This window comes from Gopherus evgoodei, unplaced genomic scaffold, assembly GCF_007399415.2.
Source record: "Gopherus evgoodei ecotype Sinaloan lineage unplaced genomic scaffold, rGopEvg1_v1.p scaffold_77_arrow_ctg1, whole genome shotgun sequence".
NCBI classification, from domain to species: domain Eukaryota; kingdom Metazoa; phylum Chordata; order Testudines; family Testudinidae; genus Gopherus; species Gopherus evgoodei.
In genome coordinates this window covers 1-21,115 of record NW_022060098.1, presented here as the reverse complement: position 1 = coordinate 21,115, position 21,115 = coordinate 1, and the positions used below count along the sequence as shown (strand labels likewise).

Sequence of the window (21,115 nt, the reverse complement as noted above, 5' to 3'; positions counted from 1 at the left end):
CAATACCAACCACAGCAGGAAATGAGGTGTGTATTGGCATCATACAAGTATCATCAAAAGTCCCACCTCTACCTCACACACACTGCTCACAGCCCCTGGAGAGAAAGCAAAGCACAGGAACTGGACGTTAGTCCAGCAAACACAGTGGAGGACAACCTGCAATCCTCACACACTGGTCAAAAAGGAGACGCATGTGGGTCCCTGCCCATAGAGAGGGGCTGGCTAGAGGCCTAATACCTGAGGGGCCATTCCTTGAGCAGACCATGGAGGCAGGTCAAAGGCTTAGCTACCCCTGAACTGTGACATTGCAAAAGCACATTTTGGGGAATTAGGAAATCTAGTGACTTAGGTGTAATGGGAGGGAGAATTAAACTCCCCCAGTGTGTGGAGAAGGCTGGGGAATTAAACACTAAAACTCAGGAGCAACAGCCTCTAATTCTTCCGGAAAAGGTGACTGTAAGAAACAAGAACTGGGCCACGCAACCTCAGGAGGGACAGGCTCAGAGATCCAAAGAGCCTGGAGGGAAGACAGCTTGTTGTTGCTGCAGATCGGGAGAAGAGGACAAAAGACTCTCTCCAAACTCTCACTCCTGTTGACCCTGACCTGATTTTACTATCTATGACCTACTCTCATGTTATCTGGGTAATTTTATGGTCGCTAGAGGTAACCCTGAGTATTGCTTATTAGCTTGGAACATGCGTGGAGGGGCAAGGAGGTGAACATAGATAAATGGGTTATTAAGCTTGCTACAGTTAAGGGCCTTATATTAGGTGGAGGCTTTGTGGGAGAAGTTATGCTGAAGTCTGGGATTTACCTGAACAAGCCTAAGGAGAGAATCCTAGGTCAGATATTTTGCACCTTCATTTTGACAGACTATGGAGTAACTACAAACAGATGCAATATGCCACAGGATTCTGAAAGAAGGAAGTTTGGGGCAGGCTTTAGCAATTAGGTTGCTATGCGGTATCTCAGCAGTTGGACGCATGGAATTATTAATAACTAAGTGATATAAATCATGAGTATTAAGGCTTGATGCTAAATTATGGACTTCTCAAAGGCCACATATGGGTTGGGGCAGCTATTGACATTCCTGTAATCAGAGTAAAGGAGCAGATATGGTATATAGCCAACCTATTGCCATAAGGAATTGGATAAATTACCTCTCCTAGTGACCATTTTTTTCATTTTGTCAGGCCCTGAGATTGTGTAAACTGAAGCAGGGCCTCCCTTCTGATGGCCTCCCTTGCCCCTCGATCTTTGTTTCCAATGGTGTCCATAACTTGAAAGCATGCACAGTGCAAGACCCTCTTTACTATTCTGATCTTAGTCTAATTGTTACATGTATTGATCCTTGCCTATGATTTCAATTATAACTGTCTGTATGAAATCAAGTTTCTGTCTGTTTCACCAAATTCCATCTTCTTAGTTAACTTTGAGGAGCCATGTACAAGGGCAAGTTGTACCCCAACATGTAATCTTACAGGTGTAAAAATTATACAGGCTACACTACCACCCTGGGATATGATCAACATTTGCGCCTGGGCAGTGGCAGTGCTATGGGAGGGAGGAATGCAACAAGGACTCAGGATCGGTGGTTGGGGTCGCTGTGCATAGAGATGGGGAGGTTATATGGGGAGGGAGGTAATGAGTGGGAGAGGGTGGCGAAGAGTTAAAATAGTATTTAGGGGAGGAAACATATAATGAAGTGAAACTGAACAGAAAGAAAACTGGAGTGCAGGCTCTAAAGCAACAAGGTTTGAGTAGGGATTCGGGGTTAAAGGTCTGGGATCCCTCACAGCTCTAGATCCCCAAACCTCTCCTCCCTCCCACTGACCCACCCAGCCCACTTCCTGGGTGCCCTTCCTCCACACTCCCCTCCTCTTCGTCTCATTACTCTCAGCCGGCACCACCTCCCGCCACCTTGGGAGCTTCTTGTGTTCCCTCCTCGTCTCTTACTACCTCTTTCTTAGCTCTAACCCTGCACACACCTTTCCCATGTCCTGGCACCCCAGAATTAGCTACTCTCTCCTTCCTCTCCTCCTCACACATGGCTCTGGTCTCCTTTCACCGTTGGGCTCTTGAATGGCAACATTATACTTACTTCTATCAGAAGAGGAGCTCATCTGACTGTCACACAAGCCATGCGTCAGTCACACACCTATTTACTCAGTTTAGAATTCTACAGGCAGCATATTTTCCTCTTAAAAAGATTTAATTTTTAATAATTTTTGAAACATTTTTATTTATTTTTTATTTATTTATAATTTTATTAATTAATTAAAAAACAGTTATTAATGTAGTTATTAATGTAGCCAATAAGGATACATTAAATGCAATTTCAAAATGACTGATGACAAATGTCTAAAAATTATTCTAGTGGGTGGGAGATAAGGCAAAAAAAGGGGGACAAGGAAACTTGTCAAAACTTGGATGATGAATAAAGGTATAAAGTTATTACTACTCAGGTTCTTCAGAGACCCCACAGCTTCTAATAACCCAGGGGACAGGACTCCTTACCCAGCGAGGTCACCGTCTCATAGTTCTCCTGCATGACATCCCTGTAGAGGGCTCTCTGAGTGGCGTCCAGCAGAGCCCCCTCTTCTCTGGGGGAATACACAGCCACCTCCTTGAAGGTCACTGGCCCCTGAAAGAGCAAGAGTCCAACACTCAGGGCCTGCTGCCCCACACTCATGGGGGAGAGGAGCCAATCAAATGGAAGCTCTGGGTGGCTCACAGTCAGAGTCCCACCTCACCCCGCTCAGAGCAGCCAGGAAACACCAGGGTGAGGGGACGAAGCGAGAGCCCCTTGTCTCTCCCAGCAGATCCATCACCCCCCTGCTAGCCACAGACCGATACAGGAGATGGATCCCCTAGCAGGGTGCAGGGAGAGTTCGCTGGCAGGGAGCCCAACACTGTTCTCATTGTGAAGAGCTGGACAGCGCCAGACTTAGTGGGGGGCAGACTACATGACGGTCCAGGGGGGCCTTGCTGAGGGGGTTCCTCCAGCAGAAGTGTCCTGTCTCTCCCCCCGCACACTTCTCTTAAGCTGTCTGCCCTACAACTGTTCCTGCAGCCCTGCCCCCTCCTGCCACTTGGAGCTGCCCCTGCCAAGCTGCTCCCAGGAGCCTCCTGTGTGCTGCGCTGGGGGGGGTTGCTGATGTCAGGGTGGCCCCACCCTCCTGCCTCTGTGCCCAGTCTCTGCTGAGCTGAGCTGGGGGACAAGATTCTGTGCTGCTGCCTCTGGGTCAGGAGTGGGAGCTGCTGGCCCCTGCTGCTGTGTGAACGAGCCTTCGGACTAGTGAGTGGCACTGTGCTGGAAATGACAGCGAGCTGTGTCTCACACTCCCCCAACACACACACACACCCCACAACAGACACTTCAATTACTGTTATTACTTCTTTTTACTTCCTGTCAAAATGCACAAAGAACATATAGTCTCTGTAATTTTATTCTTTCACATTTGTTCAGGATGACAGTGCTGTTAGTTTAGCTTTTTAACTGGTCTATGCATTTCGTCATTTTATTTCTGTCTTATGCTTAAATTCAGTTCTTTGAGTAACGAATTCTAAAATGCCTCACCTCTCCTGGCTGGCGTAATTATCATTATTACTGTTATAACTGTATTGTGCTTTGTCATTCATTATTTAAAATGCTACTAGCAAACAACAGACGGTACATTTTGCTTGTACTTACCTTAGCAGGGCTTAATTGAAAAAAATTAGCTAAACTCAAAACTTCAGACACTGCGCAGATGAAGATCACTTATCTTCAGATTGTATTTTTAGTCTGTGATGAAGCAGGGAGTGGGGAGGATTGACCTGGGGATGTTGCAGGGGACTTTTACTGGGACTGTCTGCATTGAGGATGGGATATCAAGGTGTGACTTCACTTGAGGGACAATAGCTGAGCATGTAACCTGAGCCCAAGGGAGGGATGAGGCCACGTGACACCTTCTGCCCTGGAAACTGGACTAAGGCTGGAGGAGGAGCCGGGGAGTGTGGCTGGAGGAGACAGCTGGAGGGGATTTTTCAGTTTGGAGCTGGCTGGGGAACTGAGTCTGGCTCCCTACCCCCTGTCCCAAGATGGACCTGACCAAGGGGTCCTGCTGTCTGTACCTACAAGCTCTGGTTTGCACCGTGTTCCTGTCGTCTAATAAACCTTCTGCTTTACTGGCTGGCTGAGAGTCAGAGTGAATGGCAGGAAGTGGGGGAGGTGCAGGGACCTGTCTCCCCCAAACTTCATGATACAGTTAAATCTGGAAAGTAACTTAAAATTCCTATGAAAATAAATGCAGTTCCAAGTATGATACTAATAGCAAAGATGGAGTCAAATGTTAATGTCACATACATGATTCTGATTAGTAAACATAAATGCCAAAATAACTAGAAAATAAATTCCCGTTCTTAATAAAAGAGAAAAAAACCTTAATCACGTATGGAAAATTAAGTAAATATGTTTTCAGTGGAGTGAAAACCAATTGACTAAAATAGAGGAAATGGCTGCAGTAACACAGAGTGAGTGTGTCTGTTGAGTAAAATCTGCTTCCTTTCTCTGTATTTATTTATCTCTGCTAAAGAGAGGGTGCAAAGTATCAAACTTGTGTTTCTGATACCTGCATTAAAGCTCCAGAACTGATACCTCAAGGCTTGGGATGGGAATATCTTGCTGTATTATCTCCTGATTGTTCTAAATTTACTACGTGGCTGTAATTGGAGTCAGTATATATTTATCTTTCTTTACATAACAATGAGATACACTGCTCATCAGTGAATTTCCAAGTTATTTTCCACAAAAAACCCTACAGTTTTCAGGTGCCTCAGTAGCTCCTGAGATCACAATTAAAGTTGCCCCCCCTCCCCCCCCCCCAAAAATCTGAAATGGCCCCGGTGAGCCAGGGGCAGCCACAGAGCTGCAGGGTATCTGGGGCTCCAGCAAGATGCAGCCCCTCGTTTGAGAGCACAAAGCCTGTCTTGAGCTGTAGGCAGAGCACCGGGCACCACAAGCCACAGCAGCAGTGTAGGAGTAAGGGTGGGAACGGCAGCCAGTGATTTTAGTTTACCGTTCATTGACTGTGTGGTGTTATAAATAATTAACATGTTATGTCATATAGAATCACTGTATGCTAAAAAGGGAATGGATCGATCGGTATGTAGCAAGAATAATCATGTATTCGGTATCTAAGTAAATAGGGTTGAAACACAAGGCCTGTAGGCTGAGACCTGCAAGATTTTAGCTTCGTTATTTTAGGCCTTGGAGCTAAGAAACGCTGACAGAAGTAAAAGGCCGAGGAATAACCTGATGCCCTAAGATGATGGGAGAAGAGGTACCAAGTGGTAACAGGGTGAACAATTAGCTAGAAGATTAATTTTAAATAAAAAAATTCTGTAAGGCACATTTGGAAACAGAGGGGCCTTTAACCACAGGATACAGGTGGTGCGTCAATGCTAATGAGGTATAATCAGAATCACATTATAAAAAGGGGGTGCCCAGAGCAGGAAAATTCAGCTCCCTACGGAACCATCCCTCCACTGATGATCATTCCAAGAGAGACACATCAGACCCCAATACTATTGTTTAGGATGTGAATAGAAGTAGAGTTGTACCTTTTGCACAGGTCTTTATAGAATGTCTATATCAGGGGTCGGCAACCTATGGCACGCGTGCCAAAGACGGCACGTGAGCCAATTTTTAATGGCACGCTGGAGCCTGCCAGGACTCCAGCATGCCACTAAAAATCCTGCCCAGCCCGGCGCGCTCTCCTCTGCCTCCATGTCCCCCGCGGAGGCAGGGAGCAGAAGCATAGCCATGCGTACGGGGTGGGCAAATGGCCCCACTCTCCTGGCATGGCAAGCCGCGGGGTCTGCGCTCCGGGGCCGAGCGCAGCAAGCTGCCTGCCCTTCTCCCGCCTTCTCCCCTCTCCTGGAGCCCTGCCGCCACGCGCAGCGCTCTGGGGGTTGGGGCTGCGCGCTCCCGAGGGCAGCGTTTGGCTCCGCAGGGGGGCAGACATGCTCCCCGCTCAACCAGAGGGGCAGGGCTGTGTGCTCCCTCGGAGCAGCATATCCAGCTCTGTGTGGAGCCTCATGGTAAGGGGCCCAGAGCTGGGGGGGTTGGATAAGGGTAGAGGGCAGTTAGGGGACAGGGAGCACGGTGGGTTGGATGGGGAAGGCTTGGGGGGGGTTGGATGGGGCATGGGAGTCCTGGGATTTGTGAGGGGGCAGGGGGTGGATAGAGGTCAGGGCAGTCAGATGACCGGGAGCAAGGAGGGTCCTGGGGGGGGAAGTTAGGGTGGGGGGTCTCTGAAGGGAGTGGTCAGGGGACAGGGAGTGGGAGAGTTGTATGAGTTGGGAGTTCTGGGGGTCCTGTCAGGAGGCAGGGGTGTGGAAAGGGGTTAGGGCAGGCAGGGAGTTGGGGGGGTTGGATGGATTGGGAGTTCTGGGGGTCCTGTTAGGGGGCAGGGAGTGGTTGGATAGGTATGGGAGTCCCGGGGGTCTAGCTGGGGACAGAGCTGTGGATAAGAGTTGGGGCAGTCAGGGGACAGGTAGGAGGTAGAGTCCAGTCTGGGGACATGGAACAGGGAGGCTTAGATAGGGGGTGGGGTCCCAGGAGGGGGTACTCAGGGGACAAGGAGCAGCGGGGTTGAGAGTTGTTAGGGGGGCAGTCACCCAGCACTCTCCCCTGAGCCCCCCCCACACACACCACGCACTCTGCCCTGAGCCCTGCACCCCACCCCAGGCCCCTGCCCTGAGCCCTGTACCTTCTTCATACATACCCAGCCCTCTGCTTGACTCCTTCATCCCCTTCCCCCCAGCCCTGATTCTGGCAGCCCCACCCATACCCAGCGCCCTCTCTGTCCTGACACCTACACCCCCTCATATACCCAACCCCCAGCCCTGACTCCAGCCCTCTGCCCCCAGCCCTCTGGGTCCTGGCCGCAGGCCTCGCTCAGCCCGCGCCGGCCTAGGTGAACAGAACCCCAGACCAGCAGCGGGCTGAGTGGGCCGGCAGCGTAAGATCAACATTTTAATTTCATTTTAAATGAAGCTTCTTAAACATTTTGAAAACCCTGTTTATTTTACAATACAACACTAGTTTAGTTATATAATATATAGACTTGTACAGAGAGAGACCTTCTAAAAAACATTAAAATGTATGACAGGTATGCGAAACCTTAAATGAGAGTGAATAAATGAAGACTCGGCACACTGCTTCTGAAAGGTTGCCGACCCCTGGTCTACATGCCTGGGTATTCCTAGCCTTAACTGTAACTTTAATAAAACTTGTAAAACCGACCAGATCTTGTGCTTGTAAATGTCTGTGTGGTCACTACCCTTGCTCTGTGTGTGCTCCTAGAGATTGAACATTTGAAGCAAGTAGCAGAGGCGACTTTCACTCTGTTAAGCTTGACACTGTTGCCACCAGAGCCGACCCCGCGGCGGTGCAATGCCGCATTACAAACTGCACTTTACATACAATAAAAGCCTGCACAATACACCACACACCAGGCCACCCTCACTTCTGCGCTGCTGCTGGTGGTGCCATTGCCTTCAGAGCTGGGCGCTCGGCCAACAGCCGCCGCTGGGAGGCCGCCCTGCCAGTGCTGAATTTGTGCCAGGGCTGAGCTCTGGCGCCTCTTTTAATAACATTAAGCACTAGAGGGAGGCATCGGGGTCTGGACGTGATGGTGGGGACCTGTGAGGGCCGGGGGGGGATGGAGGGGACCAAAATACAAGTTCACCCAAGGCGCCATTTTCTCTAAGGCCAGCCCTGGAGCTGGGTATGGGGGAGGGGCACATCCCCTAAGGCCGTGGTTCTCAACTAGGGGTCCTTGGACCCCTGCAGGGCTGGGAGCAGGTTTCAGGGGTCCTCCAAGCAGGGTCTGTGTTAGACTCGCTTGGGCCCAGGGCAGAAAGCCCAAACCTCACTGCCTGGGGCTGAAGCCTGGGGCCATGAGCCCTGCCACCAGGGGCTGAAGCCAAAGCTTGAGCAATTAGCTTTGCGGGGGGCCTGTCACATGAGGCCCCAGGCAATTGCCCTGGTTGCCACCCCTAACGCCAGCCCTGGCTATTATATGCAGAGAACCAAGCATACACAGGGCCATGGAGTTTTTATAGCACGTTGGGGGCCTTAGAAAGAAAAAGGTTAAGAACCCCCCTCCCCCAAGCCTCACTGGTGGGTGCCCCCTCACATCTCATAGCAGCCGCTGGTTAATCAGGTCGGGCTCCAGCCCTGGGAGTCTGGTCCGTTTTCCTAGCCCCACCTAGGGGGGTGTTTCCTGTCCCACAAATTAGAGCATTTCCACCCTCTAACCTCATGGGTCTGGACCTAGAATGGAAGTCGCATATTAAACCAGTCCCAAGAGGTTTGCTACACTCTGGCCTCCCCCCATTCTCCACCCTGGGAATTTTTTGGCAAACTCCAACCTCCAAACCAGACTGCCCAAGCCTCCCACCTCCTCTATATTTGCTGTCCCTCCCTTCCAGCAGGAACTCACCAGCCCCCTCCACCAATAATCCCTACCTGAACTGGCTCCTCTGCAGCCATTTCCCTTCCCTGTCCCATGGGAGGATGGGATGAGCTGGAGCAAAACATGGACGACATACTGCAGCCTGGCAGGGCCAGAAGGGCAACTGTGGAGGTTTCAGAAGAGGCTTTAGTTCATGTCACATCACGATTCCCCCAGGATCTTTCCCTGCACAGACACAGCCTAGATTCTGCCATGCTGGGAACATGCTCCATCTCTTTATTGCAGGGGAGACCTGCCCCTCCTGCCAGGCTAAGCCCACAGGGAGATTTTTCAGCCTCCCCAGTAATAAAGTCTCCTCTAGAAAGGAGCAGAACCAAAGGGGATAGGCAGGCTCCACAGGGACATTGGCTCCTCCCTTCCCCTGCTGTTCAGCCATGTCCTGTTTCTGGCAGAGATCGGCCACACCATCTCCCCCCAAGAGGCAGCCATGTCTGCGGGCTGCCCCAACCAGCACCTACTACCCACCACCCACATTGGGGGAATGACACAGAACAGCAAATTCCCACCTAACCAAGGACAAATTGCTGCAGATAAAACGGGCTGGGTTCACATCCCAAAGCTGAGCAGAACTGAAATGGCAATTGGACAATTATAGAGAAAATCGGGCAAAATAAGAGACTAGAGAGTCAATAATTGTAGGGAAAACGAGAGAATCTCCTTGGATTTTCTAGCCACATGTGGGGAGGGGAGAGAAGGGGAAGAACTAGAGAGAATTGTTATCAGGTTTTGAGACAGAAAGAAATGGCACAAACAGGAAAAGGATGCAAGTAGCTCACCCCCGTGACCATAGGCATGGGCAGCACATTTCATTAGCATGTGCACCCAGGGAGCCCCACCCCATCCACTGCCTCTTACTTCCTGCCCCCTGGCTACCCCCCACAGAACTGCCAATGCTCCTTGTCCCCTAACTGCCCTCCAGGACCCTGTTCTCCTGCCTCCTTCTTCCCAGTACCCCTACTCCCAGCTGGTCCCTTCCTGTGTTTGCACACCCCCCCCAGGGTGGGCTGCAGCGCTCGCTGGGGTTGTCTCCAGTGGCTGAAGTTGCCTCCATCTCTGCTCACCTCGGGGAGAGGGAAGGGAGGAAGAGAGGAGATGGTCCCAGGGTGTGCAAGCAAAATTAGGGGGCAGGGAAAGGAAGACTGTTTGGAAAGGTGGGGTTTTTGCGGGGGGGGTGTGTGATCCAGATGGAGTCAGAAGAAGTTGGGCAGCAGAGGCTCAGGGAAATTGAGGGGAAACCCCTGGGAGTACCAGTGTTGGCCAGGGATTGTACAGCACCTAGCGCAATATGGGGTCTCTATCTCATGCATGGTCTGTGCAGCACCTGGGAGCCCTGATGTCTCTTTCCTGATCACAGGCACTGGGAAAAGACAGAGGGAAACCTCGGCACCTGAAGGGTTAATGCAGCCCTGTGTGCAATCCCTGCTGGGTGGCACTGCTGCTCTCATGAGGGGTTGGCTTAGTAGACCAACAGCACAATCCCAATCCCATGTGGTCTAGTGATCTGGAGTCCTAGTTTTCACCCAGGTGGCCTGGGCTTCAATTCCCACTGTGGGAATAGTGCAGAACTTTTGCTCAGAGGGGAGGAAGGGTAAGGGGGAGGGATCCTAGAAGCAGGGCATTTGGACACAGTGGGGAGGGGATCCCAGAAGTGGGGGTGGGGGGTAGAGGTCTGAGGGGAGATCAGGGATGGGTCCCAGCATTGTGGGAAGTGGGCAGCATGGAGAGCCCAGGCTGGCATGGGGACGGGGAAGAGTGACTCTGTCCTTCTGAACTCCCCACCGGCAGACTAGGCAGGCTTGGAAGAATTACGTATTTGTTGGCAAATGTCAATTTCTGTGTAAACACACAGCCCAATAGCGAAATATTTCCATTGAAAATAATAAAAATTGACAGATGGGCAATGAAAGAAACATGCTGCTTGAGAATTTATCCTATTCTAATCCTATAAGGTTTCCTTCTGCCTTAGGAGCCACCATGTGGGTGTTTCATTTCCCTCCCCATTTTCACACAGAGACACAATTTCCTTTGCATGGATCCATGAACAGCAAAATCTTCCTGTGTCTCTTGTCTGAGCCAGGAAATTCGATTCCATTGAAACCTTCTCTCCTGCAATGGCAATGGTCAAACAGAGGGGACGTGGCACCTTCACCCCTGGCAGTGAGATATTCCCTCTCCTCTTTCTTCAGGCTGCTGCTGTTATTCCATGAATCGTCAAGGATGGAATAAAAAGCTGAGTTTACTCCAGGGTGAGGAAAGAAAGGAGCCACCAACCCCTTGGAAAATCTCAGTGCCCAGAGAAAACCTGCCCCTTATTGGAATCCCTGATCTGTTGGTAGCTTGTTTATTAACACCCGGGGTTGCATCCTGCTTTGTGCACCATGTTTAAGAATGAAAATCCTAAGCCACCCTCTGAAATAACGACTGCAACAAGACGTGTTTTTGTCCCTGCCCCAAAGCAGACAGACCGATGGAGAAATACCATGAGTTCAGGGTAATCCTTCACTGCGGTTTTGCCATTTCCACTTGCTAAACACCCTCCCAATCTTCTGGGCTCCTAGAGCAGGGGACTGAGCAGGAGCTGAGACACGTACACTGTAACTTTACAGCTCAAGCTGCATGACCCTGATTAATGTGACAGGGGTCAGCTGTGGGTGCTTCACTACACTGTAGATGCAGCCTAATGTTATGTCTACACTGTGATTAAAACACCCAAGGCACCTGTCTCAAAGCCCGGCCAGCTGACTCAGGCTTATGGGGCTTGGGCTGCAAGACTACAAAATTACAGTGCACACAGATGGGCTTGAGCCCAACCTCTGAGACCCCACGAGGGGTGAGGGTTTCTGAACCCAGGCTTCAGTGTGAACACAAATATCCGCACCACAGTTTTTAGCCCCTCAGCTTTAGCTCCATGGGCCCAAGTCAGATGACCCAGGCCAGCCATGCTGCCATCTTTATCCCAGGAGAGATGGACTCTAAGGGTACGTCTCCATTGCAATGTCAGCCCGGGGGCGGCACACTGTGCTCAGAGCAGCACCTGGAAGCCCCATATTCACCACTCTCATATAATGATGATACGGTTTGTACAAAGTCTGCCTGGTGAGGTATCATTTCAAAAATCTTGATCTGTTGAACATTAATATTGTGTTGGACTGTGTGTGTAGCATAGGTTGGGAAGTTATTAAGTTTGCTCTGTGTGTGTTACTGAGTTACTTTCAGGTGTGAAAATGGAGGAGCCAGACTCGCTGCTGGCCCATGAAAGGGATCCACACTCCCAAGGACTATCCCAGGAACCGTGTACAATGCAGACTTCTCCGAGATAACACAGCAACAATGGGCACTGCTTGACTCACATCCTAGCAAAGGAGCTTTCTAGAAAGTTGGAAGAAACTATGAAAGAGGGGAAGAGACATCATGACTTGGCATCTCTCCCCCACAACTCAACAGCTGGAAACATCTGGAGGACAAAACTGATTCAGAAATCAGAAGAGAATAATAATAATACATTCAAACCAAAGTCCTCAAACAGACTAGTATTGGTTTTTCAGCAGAAAACTTTCAGTTTGGGGAATTTTCTTTTCCCAGTCAGACTTTGCCAAGGGAAGCAGGGAGAAAATGTTGGAGTTGCCTTCTTCAGAACAGCTTGGCCTAGACACTAGCTCTGCTTCACTGTTGTGGCCTTACTCAGGATGGGGGTATTTTAATTATTTGTGGAGGCCCTAGGTTGTTTGGGGGAGATTATGAGGATGTTACCTTTTGAGAGAAATGCCAAGAAATACAAGAGTAGAGAAAAACATTTTAGAAATGTGGGATTTAGACATTTTATTTAAAGCATGGGGGAGGGGGTCTGAGTTTCTCAGAAGGTTTTTGTTTGCAGGAAGCGACATTGCTAGAGCTGTTATTGTACCAAAGGGGGAGATGGTTGTCTATAAAAGAGAGCAAAGACAAAATGCCTCTGATGAGGATGGGATTTGAACCCATGTGTACAGAGCACAATGGATTAGCAGTCCATCACCTTAACCACTCGGTCACCTCATCTAAGCTGTCAGGAAAGGGACAGGAAGAGCAATCTAAGGCCGGTAGAGATAGGGACACTAAGGAGTTTTTAAATACTAAGCGTAAGCAGGGTCTGAATGAGCTCCCCTCTCTCACCTAGTGAGGAGCTGGGGAAAGACTTCAGGAACAGACCGTGTTTGCATAGACACACCTACTCTGCCTAGGTATGCAGCATGATGGGGCCGCTTCCCCAAAATGACCAGTTTGGGATGGTGGTGGGTTACAAATCACTTTAGGATTGAGTGGAATAAAATGTTATTCTCCTTCCTGTATGAGTGAAGGGCAGCAGAACAGACCTAGTCCGTCCTGATGGAGGGGTAGGTGGGTGTGGAATAGCTTGTATTGGACTGCAGAGATGTGATTGAGGATGTCACCCTAAACCAGTGGTCCCCAAACATTTCACATTGTGCTCTCTTAGCCATGGCTGTGCCCCTCGGAAGCCACGGTCAAGAACCGGGGCTGGGAGGAGTGGGGCTGTTGCTTGCTGGGGAGAGGGGTGAGGACAGGGGTAAAGGGGTCGACGCCGGGCTGGGAGCCAGAGTCTCAGGCTGAGGGTGGGGTTGGGGAAGAGCTGGAACAGAGTGGGCTTGAGTGGTGCTTCCTCCCTGCCCTCCATAGGGGCTGGCTCAGGCCCTGAGGTGCCCCCATGAATGTTCCTCTGTATCCTCCTAGGAGTCACACCCCCACATTATGGGGGACCAATGAACCCTACTCGCTAAGCAGGGGCTAGCGATGCCAAAGCCCAGGGAAAGGGAGAACAAGTGCGGGATCCCCAGCACCAGAACCATGCCCCCCCCCTTCTGTCTGTGGCTCTGCCCCCTTCCACGCCTTCCACCCATGGCCCACTATCACCTCCGTTCCATCCCTTCCCCCACTGGCCCCACCCTGTCACTCCTTTACCCCTGCCCCGCTGCGGCCCTGAGATCAGAGAAGCTCTGTGCCCCTGCTGCAGCCCCTGGGCCATAGCAAGGAGTGGTAGCTCCTCCAGCCGTGGGGCTCCGTGGGGGGGCCTTTTCCAGGGGGACCCAATTTGGCCGGGGCCCATAGTCATGGGCCCCACTGTCCCCTTGGCAACGCAAGGTTTGGGGAGGCTGAGCCCCCATGAGCCTCCATTACGAGCCGCCCAGGCTACCACTGCTCAGTGGGTGGCCTCTCTCTCTGTGTTTTCTGCTGCTTGTGCTGGGGAGCCTGGCCCGCACAAGGGGTGGGGCCCCCCGGTAGTCACCCAGGGCTCCAGGGGGTCAAAGGGCACCGTGTGGCAGTGCAAAGGTGCTCACTGCTCTCCCCTGCCCCAATGCTCCTCCATGGGCCCACAGAGGGTTGTGGGGAGAGAGGAGCAACACAATGTGCTCCATGCGTCCTGGTCACTTTCCCCACCTGGGCTGTGCTGTGAGGGGAGCATCAGAAGCTGCTGCTCTCTGCCCTCCCCTTACGCAGCCCAGCTGAGGAAAGTGACCTGGATGCAGGGAGCTCGATGATTTCGCTTCTTAGCCCCCCTTCCCCTGCTAGGGAAGGCTGCTGTGTGCTGTCTTTATGGCTGTAGTTTCAGTAATGCAGGTTTCTCTGTCCCATTGTTCCAGGGGCCTCCTACTAGATTGCCAGCTGCTTTTCAACTGCAGTGTGGAGACTGTGTGTGTGTTGGGAGAGACTGTGTGTGTTGGGGAAGAGTGAGTGTGTTGAGGTAGGTAGGAGCAGACCATTATTATCCCTACTTGAAAGAGGGAGAAGCTAAAGCTGAGAAAGGAGAATTGACTTCTCTGAGGTCACACAGCCAGTCAGAGGCAGAGTTGGGAATAGGACCAAAGAGCCCTGATTTTCAAACTAACCATCGGATCTTGAATTTCAGACACTGAATGACCTGAATCAAGTGCTCTCAGATGAGCTCCAGACCAACAACAGTGACAGTAATTATTCAGCAAGTATTTGAGGAGAACTGCAATGTTAGAGAGAATCACGAACTGCTCAGAGACAACTAATGCAGAGAAGCGGCAAAATTCATCAAACATAGAACTGGTTCTGACTTATAAGGAGAACAAAGATCTGAGTCTCCTCTCTGTCAATAACCCCCTGCTCAGCCAATCAGGGTAGAGACTGAGGACGGGAGGCTGAGGGCTCTCACCAGGGAGCCCGAAGGATGGACTAGGTCACTGGTGGGGATCACTGCCCGAGCACTAGTTCAGCCCAACATTTTTGGGTGGACCTCCCAGAGTGGGAGCTGCAGAGCACTCCCCCGCAACACACACACACACAGGCACCTCCTGGTGTTGGGAGAGGAACAGGAGAAAGGACAAAAGCAAGAGACGAAGAGAAAGGAGGGAGGGAGGGATGGAGGAAAAGGTGAAACAAAAAGGACAAACCCTAACATCCCCAGTGATTCTAAGGGACAAAATCCCAGGTGTGGAATAATATTCTGCCTCCTTAAGCTCGTGTTATCCATGCCTAGAATTCAACTGTCACCAGATGGATCAGACTGAACAGGTTTCAAACCTCCCGGAGCCTCTTACCTTCTAAACAGGGACAGTTGTTTTCTACTAAAATCACTAAAAGGGAAGGAGAAAACTCAAAAGAGGTTCCTCCTGGCACTCACAGCCCTGAATCCGTATACTCTCTCAGTCCTCAAAGAGAGACCTGGAAAAGGAGACTTGTTGAAGCAAAGCCACAGGGGTCTCTGAGGTTTCCCTGGCCCCTCACTCCTGTCCTGCCTGGCTGATGTCAGCATTTCTCTGTGAGGTCATCACGTCCCCACCACCTCTGACCAATAGTCTGAGGTCCTGCAAAAGGCCTTTGTGATGCCACTGCCACACTCCCTCTCAAAGGCAGAGGGAACAGCCATGAGGGCCTGCTTGTAATTGCCAGCTGTGGGAGGGGGTGTGCAGCAGTGGTTAGCGAAGGGGCCTGGAAAGAAGGACTGCTGGGTCCCATCCATACTTCTGACACTTGGTGTGACCCTGAGACAGTAGCTTCCCCTCACCAGGCCTGTTTCTCATCAGTAGGTTTGGGGTTGCAGTCCCAACAGCCTGGGGGGTTGGGAGGCTCCAGGAAGGTGTGTAAAATGCTGGGATGTTAGGATCCCGGAGGCGCTGTTACCCCCACACTAGGGTGGTGTTCTGCACCCCCTGCTGCTGGCCGAGTTTCTCTGTCCCTTGGCAATAAGGCCCTATGCTACCAGCACTCCTAGCTATCTTTGAGATGCCACTGACTTTCTGAGGAAACTACAATCCATTGGTGATCCTGCAGAAAACACCATCCTGGCCACTATGGAGGTAGAAGCCCTCTACACCAACATTCCACACAAAGATGGACTACAAGCCATAAGGAACAGTATCCCCGATTATGTCATGGCAAACCTGAAGGCTGAACTTTGTGATTCTGTCCTCACTCACAACTATTTCACATTTGGGGAAAAGGTATAACTTCAAGTCAGCGGCACTGCTATGGGTACCCTCATGGCCCCACAGGATGCCAATATTTTTATGGCTGACTTAGAACAACCCTTCCTCAGCTCTCGTCCCCTAACGTTCCTACTCGACTTGCGCTACACTGATGACATCTTCATCATCTGGTACCATGGAAAAGAAGCCTCTGAGGAACTGCACTATGATTTCAACAATTTCCATACCATGATCAACCTCAGCCTGGACCAGTGCACATAAGAGATCCACTTCCTGGACACTACAGTGCAAACAAGTGATGGTGACATAAACACCATCCTATATAGGAAACCTACTGACCACTACACTTACCTACATGCCTCCAGTTTTCACCCAGACCACACCACACAATCCATTGTCAACAGCCAAGCTCTAAGATACAGCATTTGCTCCAACCCCTCAGACAGAGACAAACACCTACAAGATTTCTATCAAGCATTCTTACAACTACAATATCCACCTGCTGAAGTGAAGAAACAGATTGACAGAGCCAGAAGAGTACCCAGAAGTCACCTACTACAGGACAGGCCCAACAAAGAAAGTTACAGAATGCCACTAACCATCACTTTCAGCCCCCAACTAAATCCTCTCCAGCACATCATCAAGGATCTAGAACCTATCCTGAAGGACGCTCTCTCACTATCACAGATCTTGGGAGACAGGCCAGCCCTTGCTTACAGAGAGCCCCATAACCTGAAGCAAATACTTACCAGCAATCACACAACAAAAACACTAAGCCAGGAACCTATTCTTGCAACAAAGCCCATTGCCAACTCTGTCCACATATCTATTCAAGGGACACCATCACAGAACCTAATCACATCAGCCACGCTATCAAAGGTTTGTTCACCTGCACATCTACCAAGTGATATACGGCATCGTGTGCCAGCAATGCCCTTCTGCCACGTACATTGGCCAAACTGGACAGTCTCTATGTAAAAGAATAAATGGACACAAAGCAGACATCAAGAATTGTAACATTCAAAAATGAGTTGGAGAACACTTCAATCTCCCTGGTCACTCATTTACAGACTTAAAGTCACATTATTACAACAAAAAAAACCTTCAAAAACAGGCTCCCACGAGAGACTGCTGGATTGGAATTAATTTGCAAACTGGACACCATGAAATTAGGCTTGAATAAAGACTGGGAGCGGATGGGTCATTACACAAAGTAAAACTATTTCTTCATGTTTATTTGTCCCCCCCGCTGCTACTCACAGCTTTCTGTCAACTGTTGGAAACGGGCCATCCTGATTATCACTACAAAAGGTTTTTTTCTCCTGCTAATAGCTCACCTTAACTGATCACTCTCGTTATAGTGTGTATGGCTACACCCATTTTTTCATGTTCTCGGTGTGTATATATATCTTCCTACTCTATTTTCCACCGTATGCATCCAATGAAGTGGGTTTTAACCCACAAAACCTTATGCTCAAATAAATTTGTTAATATCTAAGGTGCCACAAGCACTCCTTGTTCCTTTTGAAGATAAATTAATGGAGGTTAAGTCCATGAATGGTATTAGCCAGGATGGGTAAGGAATGGTATCCCCAGCTTCTGTTTGTCCAGAGGGTGGAGATGGAGGGCAGGAGAGAGATCACTTGATCATTACCTGTTAGGTTCACTCCCTCTGGGGCACCTGGCATTGGCCACTATTGGCAGATAGGATGTGGGGTTGGATGAACCTTTGATCTGACTCAGTATAGCCATTTTTATGTTCTTATGAAGGGAGAGGCAGAGCCCTGTGGAAGAAGGGAAAGAACTGACAAGGATTTGTAGGGGATCTTAATGCATGTCAGTCTGTTAGCAAGAGTTAGGCCAGCTGTAACCCTAATGACGTGAGACTTGTAGAAGTGAGGATAGTGTGAGGCGAGTAGGAAAGAACTGCGTGAGAAGTTATCACGACCTTGCACTGATAATCAAATACATAGACTGGCGCCTAGAAGTGAGAAAAATTAGATAGCAGGATAGCCCATGTATAAACAAAATGCAGCTGTTGCTCATTATTGTCTGTATTATTGCTTGTTATTGTTTGTAACAAAGGTAGAAGTGCTTGCTGTAATTGTTTACCTGTTGAGAGACCTGTCCAGGACTGGGGCAACCCTGTGTCCTAGGACACTCCCTCTCTCTATTGTAATTGCTTGAGAAATAATAAAGTATTTGATTTTGCTGCACCCAAAGAAAAAGCGAGAACTGTGTTTTTCTCCGACAGAGGGAATGAACAGAACAGGTAACCATCAAATGATCCACCCCGTCAACCATTCCCAGCTTCTGGCAAACAGAGGCTACAGACACCTTTGCTGCCCATCCTGCCTGTAACACTGGCAGATGAGGTCTTAGCTCTTGCAAAAGCCCCCATGTCTTCACTGAACAGGGACAAACACACAGTGGAATCAGTCTGACTCACTTGTGTTAGTATTGTTAAAACATGTATTAGGACTATAAGAATGTGTTTACACTTTATTGAATGCTTGAGAGTTGCTGCCTGGGTTAATATCTGACTAGCTGCATTGTGAGCCTTTGTGGCTCTGTAAATTACCAGACAGGAGAGAGACTTTACCTAGGTGAAGTGCTGATTGGCAATCGAATGCATTACACCCTGCCTGGCAGGAAAGGTTCATCAACACCAGATAAACTACTATGCGATGTTAAAGATGACAAAAGACTGTTGTTGTGCTCTTGACTTCCCATTAGCTGAGTTTGCAGCTCAGAGCACATGGCAGGAAACGAATGAAAAACCCCATACAGAAGGAACTGATTATCTGCATGCTGCTTGGATTCTGCGGGGGGCAAAGTTTCTAGACATAAGCAAGAGATCCCCAGCTGATTACTCTGGGTTACTCCTAAGGAAGATATAGGGCTTGCTTATTATAGAAGCTTCTATTACCTTTTGAAATGTAAGATTATAACTTGTCTGCATCTATAGGATTACCTGCTTTAACTTTGTAAACAACTCTCCTTTCCTTTTAAATAAGTCTTAATATAGGTTATTACAGGACTGACTACAAGTATTGTCTTTGTTGTGAGATCTAAGATTCAATTGACCTCAGTAAGTGACTGGTCCTTTGGGACAAGGTCAGGCTTGACAAAGCCCTGACTGGGATGATTTAGTTGAGGATTGGTCCTGCTTTGAGCAGGGGGTTAGACTAGATACCTCCTGAGGTTCCTTCCAGCCCTGATATTCTATGATTCTATGACCGGCAGTAACCTGAACATTGCTGTGATTCGTGGGCTCAGGCAGTGGTTCTGAACCAGGGGACCTGGGCCGGCTGGGGGCCACTAGCAGGTTTCAGGGCAGGTGCCAAGCAAGGCCAGCATTAGACTCACTGAGGTCCAGGGCAGAAAGCTTAAGTGGAAGAAAGTGCCCGGATAACTCAGGCAGAAGGTTGAGCCCTGACACACTACTGGCTAGGAGGACCTCTGCCAGTCAGGAAGCGCTAGCAGCGAGGGAAGACTGGCAACTGATGCTTGGAGGGGTAAGAGGTGTGGGGTATGGTGGGGGAAGAAGCGTCTGGGACTGGATAACCTGGGGCTGGGCAGTCTACAAAGGGAACACTTGCTCCTCCTGTGCTCTTTCCACACCCTCTTGCGAGTAGAGAATGACCACCCTGTCCCCACCCCCCGAGGCAGCCGTGTCTAAGGACTCTCCCAAGTTGCACCCACTAACTCTCTTCCCATTTGGGGTAGAGCTCGGGGCATCAAATTACCACCAAGATGAACCCAGCTGGCTGCAGCCTGTTCTGGTGCCACAGGGGCCTCTGGTGGGTGCAAGGCAGAACTGTAGCACTTCTCAGGCAGAATGTATCTTCTTCAAGCCAAAAGAAGAAATTCTCTGCTGGACATGAATTCTGTGCATATGCAGCGGTGCAGAATTACCGCATAAGTAATTCACACCTGGCACAAACATAACCTGCTCACTCCCATCTCTTCTCCCTATGGGTCGAGTCCCAGAGCTGCTGCTGTCATTAATGCACATAGGCTTTCACTCTCGTTAGCGCTGGCAAGACCCAATCCAGTAACAGGACTGAACCCTTATTTTCCTATTACATGGGGCAGTCTCAGCTGAGGGGGAGGTGAGATGGGGAGGGGCTACAAAGGGGAAAGTTGTTGTACCCATGTTGGTCCCAGGATAGCAAAAAGGTATTTTTAATTGGTTCTAAAAAGGTTACCTCACCCACCTTGTCTCTCCAAGAGATCGCAAAGTGGCAGAAGGAGACAAACAGGAAGACAGAGCTCAGGACTCTAAACCAAACATTTCAAATCCCTGGAAGAAACTACATTTCCCTTCTGCCCCTGTTTGGATCCTATATGAGAGACCACCCCATTCCCCTCACAGCAGTAAAGGGAGACTGCAGCCAGCCTCAGATGGTCTTTCCCAATCCTGGGATGTTTGTTGTGACAGTTTGTGCATAGTGGGTGCGGGCTGGGTACAACTGGACCGATCTGCAGACTGGAAAGTCAGGACAACTCTAGCACAGCTTGGGGGCTGTGGGCAGGGGGAGCAGTTCTGGAGCTGGGCCTCTGTCCTCCCATGGCACATGGCTCTGGCAGCATCAAGTGGGTCCATCACTGCAGGGGGAGATTGGGGTAGTGTCTGAGATCAGGGTGAGAATTGGAGGGGGGTCCATGCTCAAGAATGGGGGATGGAATTCACCTCCCCACCCCTCTGCAGAGCTCAGCAACTAGGGATTTATCCAGTGAAGTGAATTTCACTCTGGGTGACTTTGAGTCAGCCACGGAAAGATCCTTGGGCCTTAGGTTCCACACTGGCCACAGGAGTTTACTAGTTCTCCCTCCCCAGACGGCCGGGGGCAGCCAGGGATAATTAGTGGGTTATGGGAATTAGAAGATGAAAATTCACTAAGAATTATGATATTTGTGTGTTTATTATCAAATCCCCAGATTTAATCCCAACCAATCCCCATCCTCCTTCCGATGAGCTATAAATATCTAAGGGACTCAGCTACTGATCCTGCAGTCAGTTCCTGCCCTTCCCCACTTTCTAAAGCAGCACTTTTAACACCAGGGCAGGGAAACATGTAAATACTTTGAACCAAATTCCAGAAGCTGCTGAGCATGGAGAAGTTCAAATGAAACCAAGG

The 21,115-nt window shown here is 49.9% G+C and overlaps 1 long non-coding RNA gene and 1 other non-coding gene across 2 annotated transcripts; one reads left to right on the top strand and one right to left on the bottom strand.

Annotated features, from left to right (window-relative positions):
• Positions 1-8,550: 8,550 nt before the first annotated feature.
• On the top strand, positions 8,551-21,001 carry LOC115643909. Its single transcript, XR_003998396.1, has 3 exons — positions 8,551-8,631; positions 20,527-20,536; positions 20,992-21,001. It is a non-coding gene; the product is annotated as an uncharacterized LOC115643909 (long non-coding RNA).
• Positions 12,480-12,561, bottom strand: TRNAS-GCU. The gene has a single exon. It is a non-coding gene; the product is annotated as a tRNA-Ser (tRNA).
• Positions 21,002-21,115: the final 114 nt, after the last annotated feature.